This window comes from Microtus oregoni, unplaced genomic scaffold (assembly GCF_018167655.1).
Source record: "Microtus oregoni isolate MIOR12 unplaced genomic scaffold, Mior012 000031F_ref0000149, whole genome shotgun sequence".
NCBI classification, from domain to species: domain Eukaryota; kingdom Metazoa; phylum Chordata; class Mammalia; order Rodentia; family Cricetidae; genus Microtus; species Microtus oregoni.
The window spans coordinates 23,805,572-23,817,009 of record NW_024543090.1 but is presented as its reverse complement, the minus strand read 5'-3'; the positions used below and the strand labels follow the sequence as shown (position 1 = coordinate 23,817,009).

The 11,438-nt window shown below is 44.3% G+C and overlaps 3 non-coding genes across 3 annotated transcripts; 2 read left to right on the top strand and 1 right to left on the bottom strand.

Moving 5' to 3' along the window:
• Positions 1 to 8,264: 8,264 nt before the first annotated feature.
• On the bottom strand, positions 8,265 to 8,336 carry Trnah-gug. Its single transcript has one exon. It is a non-coding gene; the product is annotated as a tRNA-His (tRNA).
• A 530-nt stretch (positions 8,337 to 8,866) lies between these two features.
• On the top strand, positions 8,867 to 8,938 carry Trnah-gug. Its single transcript has one exon. It is a non-coding gene; the product is annotated as a tRNA-His (tRNA).
• Positions 8,939 to 10,335: 1,397 nt separating this feature from the next.
• Trnah-gug lies at positions 10,336 to 10,407 on the top strand. Its single transcript has one exon. It is a non-coding gene; the product is annotated as a tRNA-His (tRNA).
• The last annotated feature ends 1,031 nt before the right edge of the window (positions 10,408 to 11,438 follow it).

Below are 11,438 nucleotides of genomic sequence, written 5' to 3'. Positions count from 1 at the left end.
ACCTTTGGTTCCAGCACTCAGAAGGCAGAAACAGACAGATCTCTGTGTGTTTGAGGCCAGCCTGATCTACACTGCAAGTTCTAGTCCAACCAGGGCCCCATAGTGAAACTCTAAGTCAAAAAAAAGCTACTATTTCTACTAACTAAGCTCTGAAATGTCTACCACAGTCTTAGCTGGAAAGCTGTATTTTTCCAGGTATGACTGTGATCATGAGCCAGGGTTTATGTGGATCCTAAATTAAAAGGCCAGAGTGTCCTTATAGGAAGGAGGTGGAGGGAAGCAGAAATATGAACGTGGTGGCTTGTGTGAAGATGGCGCTGCCCAAGAAGGGATACATGGAGCCACCAGAATCTGAAGGAGGCACGGCAGGACTGTCCCTTGAAGGAGCCATTGCAGAAGCCCAATTTTGCTGGTACCTTTTCCAACCTGTAGGCTCCAGGACAGGTAGAGGACAAATGTCCTTTCTTTTATGCCATTTGTGCTGGTATGGGACATTAAGATGGTGTGCAAAGGGAAGAAGCAGGCAGTAAGCCAAGTCTCTGGACTTCCCTCTTGGTCCTCGGTCCTGTCTCCTTGCCACCATTTCCCGTTCTGTGAATTTTGACCTTGTCAAAGACATAAGAGTCTTTCCCATCTTCACACTAAGACTGAGGCAATAAATATTGCAAAAGCTTCTGTTTCCACGAGTTGATATTTAGTCCACCCAATAATTAGGCTTTTCTGGACTGGGAGGTACTAGATCTGGCTAGAGTATTAGTTGTTAATAAGATGGCTATAAGCTGGAAGATTGGATTCATAAAATATAGCCAAGAGAATCCGTTTGACTCCAACAAAACATAAAGAAAATGTGTAACAGTTTCTGGTTATTTATTTATTTATTTGTCAGGTTGGCACATGCTAGAGTCATCTGGAAAGAGGGAATGTCAGTTGAGGAATACTGGCCTGTAGGCAAGTCTGAGTGACATTTTCTTAATGGTTGGTGTGGAAGGCCCCAATTCACTGGTTGTGCCACCGTTGGCAGATGGCCCAGACTGTATAAAACAGAAAGCTGAGTGAGGCATGGGGAGTGAGCCAGTAAACGGTCCTCCATGGTCTCTGCTTTGGTTCCTGCCTCCAGATTCCTGCTGTGGATGCTGTCCTGACTTCCCTTGGTAATCGACTATCATCAGGTTTTGTTAGATGAAATAAACCCTTTTTAAGGGTGAGCATTTGGCCTCTGGTGTGCTCACATGGCTGACTATATCCACATAAAAGCTGAGAGAGTTTGGGAAGAAATTCTAGATGCAAAATAAACAGAGTTTAATTCAGCTTCTTGGTAGCCACAATTTTTTTTTCCTGGATGGGCTCGCAGTGCACAGGGGCAGCGCAGCTCCTTTAAGAGAGGGGCAGTAAAAACTGTGCTCCTTTAAAAATGACTGCTTCCTGTTTCACCAGCATGGAACAGCTCTGACTCTTTCAGGAAGTCCTGCACTTAAATGGGGTCTGTGAGCAGTGTGCTACAAATTGCTTGATGGCAAGACATAGATAGACCTGCTGCATCTCTGGAGCTGGGGCAGTGTACATGGCTCTCAGAGGCAGTGAACATACTCTGCCATGTGGAATTGGGCAGAGCCAACAGACAGGACCACAGAGTTGGTCCTAGCCAAGCAGGCTTAGCATTATAAAAATAAAAATAAAATAAAATAGAATAAAAAAATTTTAAAATTTACTCCTGGTCAGAAAATAATTACAGATATGCAATAAAGACAGATTCAGACAAAAATAAACCTCTGAACAGGTCACAGTGTTGGACAAATGTACGTAGGCTTGGGAGAGAAGAAAAAGAGTACAGACAGTTATTAAAAGAAAACAAAGAGACAGAGTACAGACAGTCATAAATTAAAGGAGTAAAGAAAAATAAGCCACATAAAGATGGAATATACACAGAGAGTTTGGATTATGTAAACTATTGTGTTTTCTTTGAATTTTTTATTTTTACTGTGAATGAGATAAGTACAGAGAGACATTTCATTGTACAGGCTGCTAATCTAAACCAAAATATATACTTTAAAGGTATCTTGACTTCAAAATTTGGGTCTAAGAATATGTTACTTTGGAAAAGAAGTTCTGCTTTTGTTTCCATAGAGGATAAGAACTTGTGGATTCCTTTCTAAACTAATGTGGCTTAGTGGAAATAGACACCCCCGCAAAGGTGTCCACAAACCTTAAAATTACACTGCCCAATAAAAATCAGGAAGCAGTTTGGAGAGAACTACACCCAAATTTCCAAATATTGTTTATAAGTGTTTGTTTATATTTAAAGGGGAATATGCTATAGAGATGAATACTTTGCATTGGTATGGATCTTGGTTTATTGATACAAATTTAAGGTCAAATTTGTTATATGTATATTTCTGCTCTTGATTAAGTATTGCATTTGTAAAACTCATTTAAAAATATAATGTACAAGCCGGAAGGTGGTGGCGCATGCCTTTAATCCCAGCACTCTGGAGGCAGAGGCAGGCGGATCTCTGTGAGTTCGAGGCTAGCCTGGTCTACAAGAGCTAGTTCCAGGACAGGCTCCAAAACCACAGAGAAACCCTGTCTCGAAAAACCAAAAAAAAAAAAAAAGAATTTGAAGTTTTTATGTCTCTCAACTTTATATACTTTACACCTCTTTTGTGAGTTACTTTTCTGAATTTGTAACAAGGAAAACTCTAACTATAACTATCTAATCTTCAACCTCAACAAAGACCTGAGAATGATACAATATTACCCGAGTAAACAGGAAGTGCAGAGAAAACAACTTCCAGAACTATAGAAAATGACAGAGGCATCTGGCTGTCTGAACAGTCTCCCAAAATTCCTCTGCAATGTTGGGGCATCTTCTGCCTACAGGCCTAGAATATCTGAAAGACTTTTTTGTGAAGCAGTAATTTCAAAAAACATGTCCTAATTTGTCTTGACAAAGCTCGCCAGTCACCTTCTTTTGTGTCCTGCTTGTCCAGTTTTGACAGCAAAGTATCAGCAGTTAAGGCACAGACAATTTCTTGCCCAGTGGATAATTTTTCCACAAGGAAAGCAAACTCCATATGGAGGTTCTTCGATGCCCATCATCCTTTTTTGAAGTAAGTTGGGTGCTACCAGGAGTAGACATATCTCACTGTTATGAAAAGGCTTATGTTATTAAAACATCTTAAATGTGATGTTCCGTAGGTCTCTGAAGTGTTTGAAGACCATCTGCCTATCTCAAATATTATCTCTCAGTTTAGCTGGGATTGGCATAATGTCAAGCCTGATGACCTGAGTTACCTTCAGGACTCATGCAAGCTGTCCTCTGACATCCACTAGTGTGATATGGTGTACATGTGCATACACATACACTCACACACATACGCGCACACACACACACACACCAGCAACTTTCAAGACAATATTAAGCAGTCATATATGTGAGGGGAAATATGTGTAAGTTCAGAAAAAAGAGGAGAATAAGAAAAATATTTCAAACAATAAGTTTACATTTCCAAACTTTAATTTGAAAAGAATTTCAACTAGTTACAAATAGAATAAAGATAATAAAAACACACAGGCACATCAAAACAAAATTGCAAAGAAAAAAAAACCCATGATAATAAACAACTTTTCAAAGTGCTTAACCGATAAAGATTGATATTGATACTGATATACACGAGATGTACAGAGAAAGAACAAATAAGAATTCTAGCAGTTTTCTCATCAGAAACAATGCAAGGAGAGGATAGAGAACAACATCTTTAAAGTGCTGAAATATAAATGTAAATTATTGGGATTCAATACAGAGAGGAAATTCTTTTCAAAAACAACTGCAGACTAGCAAAATGACTTAGCCAGGAAAGGTACTTCCTGCCTGGCCTGACAACCTGAGTTCCATTCCCTGGGCCAAAGTGATGGAAGAAGAGAACCAACTCCTCCAAGATGTCCTCTCACCTACACCCACACTCACACACAAATAAATATGTGTTGTGAAAAATTTTTAAGGCAAAAAAGAGGCCTGACAGAGGAGGGGGTTGATCAACAGATGAGAAATGTTAGCAGAGGGAACATTCAGTGGCAAGAAAAGGACACCAGGACAAAGGGAATACTACACAAAAGACCCCAGCATGCCATAGTGGTAAATACACTGAGGAATTTTAAAAGGCATTTTTCTAGTTTTTAAATTCTGTTTAAAATGTTATCAACTGCTTTTTAAAAATACTAAGGAATTGTGGGGTTTATAACACATGAGGGTGTAAACATACAGTATCAATAACAAAAAAAAAGGTCAGTGGAGGGAAAATACTACATAGTGATCTCATGCCAGTCTCAGCTACACACACACACACACACACACACACACACACACACACACAAAGTGAGCCAGGTGGTGGAGGGACACAAGTTAAATCCCAGCACTCGGGAAGCAGAGGCAGGTGGATCTCTGTGAGTTTGAGGCCAACCTGGTCTACAGAGCAGTTTCCAGGACAGGCTCCAAAAAACTACACAGAGAAACCCTGTCTCGAAAAACCAAAAAGAAAAAAGTTCAGTTCATCAGAAAGAAGTCAGAAAAGTAAGGAAACAGAAAAGCAGAGTAATTTACAAATCTTTACAAAGCTTTAGTTTGAGTTTGGGTTTTTTAGTGTTGGAGGATGAATGCAGGGTTTCACACAAACTGAGCACGCTAAAACACTCAGCTACAGTGCCCACCCCTTGGCATTTTGAAACCTTCACTTCACTGACTCTGTGACAGAAAATCCCTTCCAATCGGTCAGTTCTAGAATTGGAAACCACTCTCTGTCATCTTCTGGACTTTGGGTCCCTACGGGAACTCCCCGTGCCCTCTTTTTATGAGTGTGGAAAGATCTAGAAACATGTGGCCAATTAATGCAGGCGTCTGTGCTCTAACACGCGCACATCTCAGGTGGTGTGGGCCAAGAGCTACTTACATAGCTTTGTAGATCCCGCCATACTCAGTATTTTAAGAACAAAAATGTTTGAAGAATGGCGGGAGGAGAGAAAGAAGGAAAAGAGGGAGGGAAGGATGTACTTGGGTATGGCATTTCCAGAGAATCCCTGAGGGTCGGTTCAATTAAGTCAGTTATGTCTCCCAAATTTATAGACTCTTACAGCCTCCACTTCCAAGTCAACCTCTCGGGATGCAGCGCCTCCTGGTGGACACCTGGGTCTGCTACGGGGGTGGGGAAGTAAGGGGACTGGAAACCGGAAGACATCTAACTGGAAATGGCTGGAGCTGGGATGCATACTAGAGGAGCTCTCAACACTGCCAGCTTCTTTGTTGGCCCTCAAAAAGGGAAAGCAGAGAAGGAGGGTGCAGATAGCCACTGAGTGTGCCAACTGGGTCACGGTGAAGTCATCCCAGGCCGGGCTCTCAGGGTCTCTAGCTCTTGGCTTTGTCATCCCAGAAACACCATCCCCTGAGATAAACAGAGGAAATGAATCACACCAGCCATACCCAGGGATCTAAACTGTTAAACCACAGGAAGGTGAACAAGCCAAGAGTTCAGAGGCTTGGGCACGGCTATGCTTGCTCTTCACGGCAGGCCAGTCCACTTGGCAGCCATGTCACAGACTCGTCTGTGGCCCTGGAGTCAGAGCAAGGAAAACTGGCAGAGAAGCCTTCAAAGAGGATGTTACAAAATTCCGATAGTTGGGTTGACCCGTCTAGAATGACAATAATCCTGTCGGGAAGGCCTGCTATGGGAAACGGAGGAGAGCATCCTCCTGTACCCTACTCTCCCTGACTCCACCCCCAGACTCTTCCTGCACCTGGGTCAGGAGACATCCATTTAGCTTCCTTCCGCATTCCTGGTCATAGAGGTGGGTGGCCAGTGGGCTACCTTAGGTGGCAGATGTTTCAAAGTTGTGTTATCTAGGTTGTGATATCATTGACACAACAACGGGAAAGCTCAGTAAGGGAAAAACTAGGCCTTTCTGTCAACAGGATGAAATCTCTTGCCTGGGTGTAGACCTGACATTCCAAGGTACCCAGAACACAAGAGTTAATCCGGTTCAGATTAATTTGCCAGTGAACTACCCATAGGAAGACTCGCCTTAATGAGTGATGCTAAAAAAGGTGAGTGCAATAATAATCTTTAAAAAAAAAAAACTTATAATTTAGCTTCCCAGAATTTCCACTCCCAGTACAATCCCTACAGGCTGCTATGAGATCCTGCTGGATCTGCCCACCTTACTGAGTCCTTTTCTTTTTTGGCTATTTCTTTCTGATCGGAGTCTATATGTGTTCCCTCCCCCACCCCACCCCTACTTTGGGCTTTCTCGCTCTTTCTCTAATGCACCCCTCTTTGTTGGCTTAATTCAAATGGCCTGACATTTCTCTTTCTCTCCTCCATTCTCTTCCTCTGGGCAGCTGCTAAGACTGACAACTCACCTGCCCTGGGGAAGCTTTTGTTTTGTTTTGTTTTAAAGTCTTAATAAAATTGTACATTTTGAATAAAATTTGACTTTGCTTGACTTTCAAATTTTTCCTGCCTTTGACCTAATTGGCAGTGAAAATGAAATAGTTCCTGCACCCATAAATAATATCAGAGTGACTGCTCCTTCCTCCTTGATTATCCAAGCAAAACAGTCACCATCTTGACCGGATTGGCTATGCCTGGTTGTGAGACGCCATTACAATTGAGACAAAAGTCTGCGGCTGTTCTCTCTGAAAAAGAAGAGGTGGGGAGGGTCACTAGACTCCCCCTGAGATTCCAGCCTTGCGCCCTGGCCACCTGTATGTCATTCTGCTCTAACTACACGTGACCTCGGGTCTCCAGAAACAACACAGTTTATATCCTGGGGCAGGCTGATTGAAGGCAAGCTACATCTATGTGACAGTGGAAAGAAGCCAGCATGCCGGGTGAAGACTTTCTAGTGTGGTCACTTTATGGTCACCTGCCAGTAACCCCTCACTCACGCTAAGTACACCCTGAGATGTACTTAGGTCCTTCTGGCTCCTGAGGGACCTTTGGTTTGTTGTTGGGACCTTAGAAAGAGAGGGTAGACATGGTTTATGTCTCCCCATAGAAGGTATGCCCACAACTCCCCCACACCCCATTCTGGGTGCACCTCGTAGGAGCAGCTAAGCGGCCACGGAACAGCTGCCACAGTCCTGGTGACTTGACGATGTCCCAGATACAAAGCTTCTAGTGCAGAGTCTGATGGGTTTTCAGGTTCAACTCCTACTCTGTCCTGTTCAAGAGCATCCTTAAGGAGCAAGCTGTCCTGTTATGTGGCTTTAAACGCACCAAATCTAGTAAACTCTTGGGAGCCCCAGGAAAATTACAGCACACAATGGTGTGTGAGGTTTTTTTTTTTGGGGGGGGGGTGCTTTTTTTTGGTTTTGGCTTGTTTTTGTGTTTTATTTTGGGGGACCTTAGGGTGCAATGAAGTCTTGATTTTATGCACTGTGCATAAAATAGTTTTTTTTTTTTTTTTTTTTAAAGAAGTTCCTCATGGATTGTGGGTAAAAAGGGTGCACAAGCCCATTACAATGCCCATCTTTTCCAGGAATGTTTCCCGAGGAGCATTGCCACCCCAGATCCCCTGGGAGGAGCTGGAGAAATTCATTCTTCTCTAGTTCCTCTCTCAATTCCTTTCTCGACAGCCACACAGCCATTATCCGGCACCATCACTTCCAGTTGACCTACTAACAAACTACAGAACTGAATTCCATGAGGCTGGGTTTTTTTTTTTTAAAGAATATAAAATAATGAGTGCGTTTTGTTTTGATCTGAGGTAGATTGGGAAGAAGCTGCTCCAGGAGAAAACATCGGCACCCACGAGGCTATCTTTAGCACTCAACAGTGTCCTCAAGAGCTAGAATCTCAACTACTGTGGTAGCTTTCATTTATCACATGATCTGAACAAAAAAAAAAATGTTTGGTATGTTTTCCTACCTACCCCACTCTAACCCCTAATTTTTCATTGTTTCTATAATTCCTATGTCACCTGTGATGAAGTTTTAAGTCATGTAAGGTTTTTAAAGGACTTAACCATTGGCAGGGTCAAAATGGGAAAGAAATACATCCAAAACGATGATTCGTATACATCCAAAAACATGATACTGTATCTAATTTGTCAAAGTTGTAACATTAGTTAGGTGTGAAGATTTACCGGTCTCCGAGAATTAACCAAGAACTGACAAGGGTAATTAATTAATTAGGCGTTACAAGACCTCGCCACCAGGAAGAATGCGACCAATACTGCACTAAAAAGGCGCCCTTGCCGTGCCATTGTTTCCACAATGCCGTGACTCGGATTCGAACCGAGGTTGCTGCGGCCACAACGCAGAGTACTAACCACTATACGATCACGGCGAGCTACCGGAACGCCACGACGTACCGTGTTCCTAGTACAGCTTTTGAGACGGGACTGACCAATGTCCTGCCATCCCTCTGCTATTATATCTCAGAGGTCCCAGCTGACCGTAACGAGGAGCTACGAGTTTCTGCTTGGTCTTGGGAACACACCACACTAAAAAAGGCGGACAAGAAAGTGCCTGGAAAGTCTAGCGTGATGGCGCCTGGGAAAACTAAAAGTCGGGACGTAGCGGCAGGAAAATCGCGAGTTCGAATCCAGTCTGGATGGAATGAGACCCTGGCTCAAAAAAAAAAAAATAAAAGGCTCAGTCCCTTGCTGTTAAAACTGCAGCGAGGCGGAGGGATTTAGTCCCCACCAGCGCCCCGACCTAGCCGGGGAAACCAAAGCGCTTGCGCACACTCGCAAGTCCCGCCGTTGATGATAGGCGGAAACGTACGCCAGCACACCAATGACGTCAGGAGGGGGAGGGGCGCCCAATAGAGAAGAGATCAAGCAAGGAGGCCTGACCTTAGGTTCCCGGTAGCTCGCCGTGATCGTATAGTGGTTAGTACTCTGCGTTGTGGCCGCAGCAACCTCGGTTCGAATCCGAGTCACGGCATTGTGGAAACAATGGCACGGCAAGGGAGCTGTGTTTTGTTCCGTTTTAATACTGACCTACCAGTCTAGAAAATGGATCTCAAACTCCAGTGACAGTTAAGAACAGCATTATACCGAAACTGAACTTCTCTAACACAGAAGCTTCACAGTTTGTGATGGGACGAGGGTCCGTTTACTCCACAAAGTAAAAAGAATACATCGTCACGAGAAGTGTAATGTACATATGTGTATCTTTTTGTGGTTTTTCTTACTTTCGTAAACATTTATGGCTTTTTACAAACTTCCATCAAAGCTCTAGAGTAGACGCCAGAGTAACGAGGCTCCGCAGAGTGCGTCACCCTTGAGACAGCTCTAATTAAGTAGGATGGGACTCTGTCAAGCAGCAATTTAATGTTCAAAGACTTGAACACAGTCATGAAAAGGCATTGTGATTCCTCTCCCAAGTGTTCTCTCCCTGGGTTATCTTTGACCCGCCCGCCCCTACAGCTATGTCGGGACTGGCGGGGCCGACAGCAAATGCTCCTCAAGAACCTGTTGAATGGATGGGCACCTGTCGGTGGGGGCGGGAAAAGACACTGAAAGCCATGCGAGCGGTAAAAGCAAGCGAATACCCTGCAGTCTCGGACTTGAAATGGTGAAAGGATTTAGTTGGTGTTTAGCGAAATCTCTGGTGCCTCTGAAGGAGAGGGTAGGTGGGCACTTCGAATTCACTCGTCAGAAACTACGGTCACATTCTCTGTTTAGCAAATAGCCACTGCCCTCTGTGAAAGCCCTCACATTCTAGGCGCCGTGTGGGCGCCAGCGATGACGGACAAGAAGAAAAACCGGACAGAGTCCCAGCTGCCGCCCTGAAGGGTCAGAGGTGGGCGCAAAGCCGAGAGGGAGCATCAAGGGGGGAGGATTTAGCCATCCAGGAGTGGGAGAGGCTGGAAGGGAGAGGCGGGCGGGGTTGAGGTTGGTACACTTTGGTTGAGCGACGTTTACGAAGTCAACCCAGTACCGAGAGCTTTTGCACATTCCGCAAAGGTCACTCCGGAATGGGTCTCTGCTGGGGAGAGAGGGAGGATCAGAAGCCGGGATCCAATAGGGAACGCTCCTGCAGGCCCGCTGGCAAGTGTCCAGGCCACCCTCCTCTCTAAGGCAGTCAGCTCGGGTCCCTGGATGCTCAAGAGGTCTCCTGCCGACCCCCACACTGTCACCGGAGAATTCTTTGCCCAAGGCTAAGGGATCGAAAAATCTCAGAGTAAGCGGCGAAAGCGCAATGCGCCTGCGTATTCTCAGACCATAGATTAGAGTCCCGCCCAATAAATGGGTCATTTAGTGACGCAAGAAGTGGGATGGCCTATGAGTATTCAAGAGAATATTTTTCAGAGAAATCTGACAGGTCCCCGGTAGCTCGCCGTGATCGTATAGTGGTTAGTACTCTGCGTTGTGGCCGCAGCAACCTCGGTTCGAATCCGAGTCACGGCATTGTGGAAACAATGACACGGCAAGGGGTCCGCTTTTTTTTTTAACCTTCTTACAGGAACCACAGCTTCTTTCTCTCCCTTCTAAAAAATCGCCGCCTCCATGAATGCTTTAACATTCTAAATACGAATTCAGATCGAACTGTTTCTAATGCCCTCCTCCTGGAACGCGGTGTCTAAGCCATTCAACACAAGCGAAACAACACCCTTATGACCTTGTGGGGTTTTTCTCTCTACGTTCTTTTTTTTTTTTAAACTGCGTCGTTCGTTTGTAATTACAGAATGCATGTGTCCAAGTCTAACCGAAAGGTTCTTTCTCATTCTTCGCTTCGTCTGCCAGGTATTGCCAATTTCCAGCACCATTCTCTTGTCATAATAGTCCTGGTGTTACAAATACTTATGTATTCATGTATGGAAAGAGATTCCTCTTCTTACATCAAATACCTCTAACTCCCCAAAAAAATTATAATCTGAGAACAGAACACGAGGGGATCTCTGCCCAGGTGGGTAAGGGTAATCACACTGAGGGAATCTCCACCCATCTCGAGGTCTGTCTTCCTTGCGTCTCCCACCTCCCAGCCCTGATTGCCAGCTAGCACAAGCAGAGGACAGTTTAGGTGGTGAAACAGAAGAAAGAGACTATCCATTAAGACCTGAATTTAGAGACTAGAAGAGGAAATTGTCTTGGCAGTCCACTTGAAAGCCCTCCAGTCTCATCTCTTAAAATACAACGGAAGCAGGACCACTAGAACTAGGAAATTCAAGAGCTTCGTTGGTAGGATTTGCAGAGTCTGTTTGTTGCTTGTTTTTCTCTAGCTTTTAGTGTTGCTTTTATTGTTTTAGGATTTGGGTTCTTTTTAAAGATCTTTTTAAAAATATTCATTTTGTTTTAAGTGCATTACTATTTGGCCTACATGTATAGTACATACCCAGGGAGGCCAACAGAGGGCAGTGGACCCCTGAGACGGGAGTGATGGGACTGGACCTGGGTTCTCTGTAACAGTGAGAGCTCTTAACCACTGAGCTCTCCAGGAG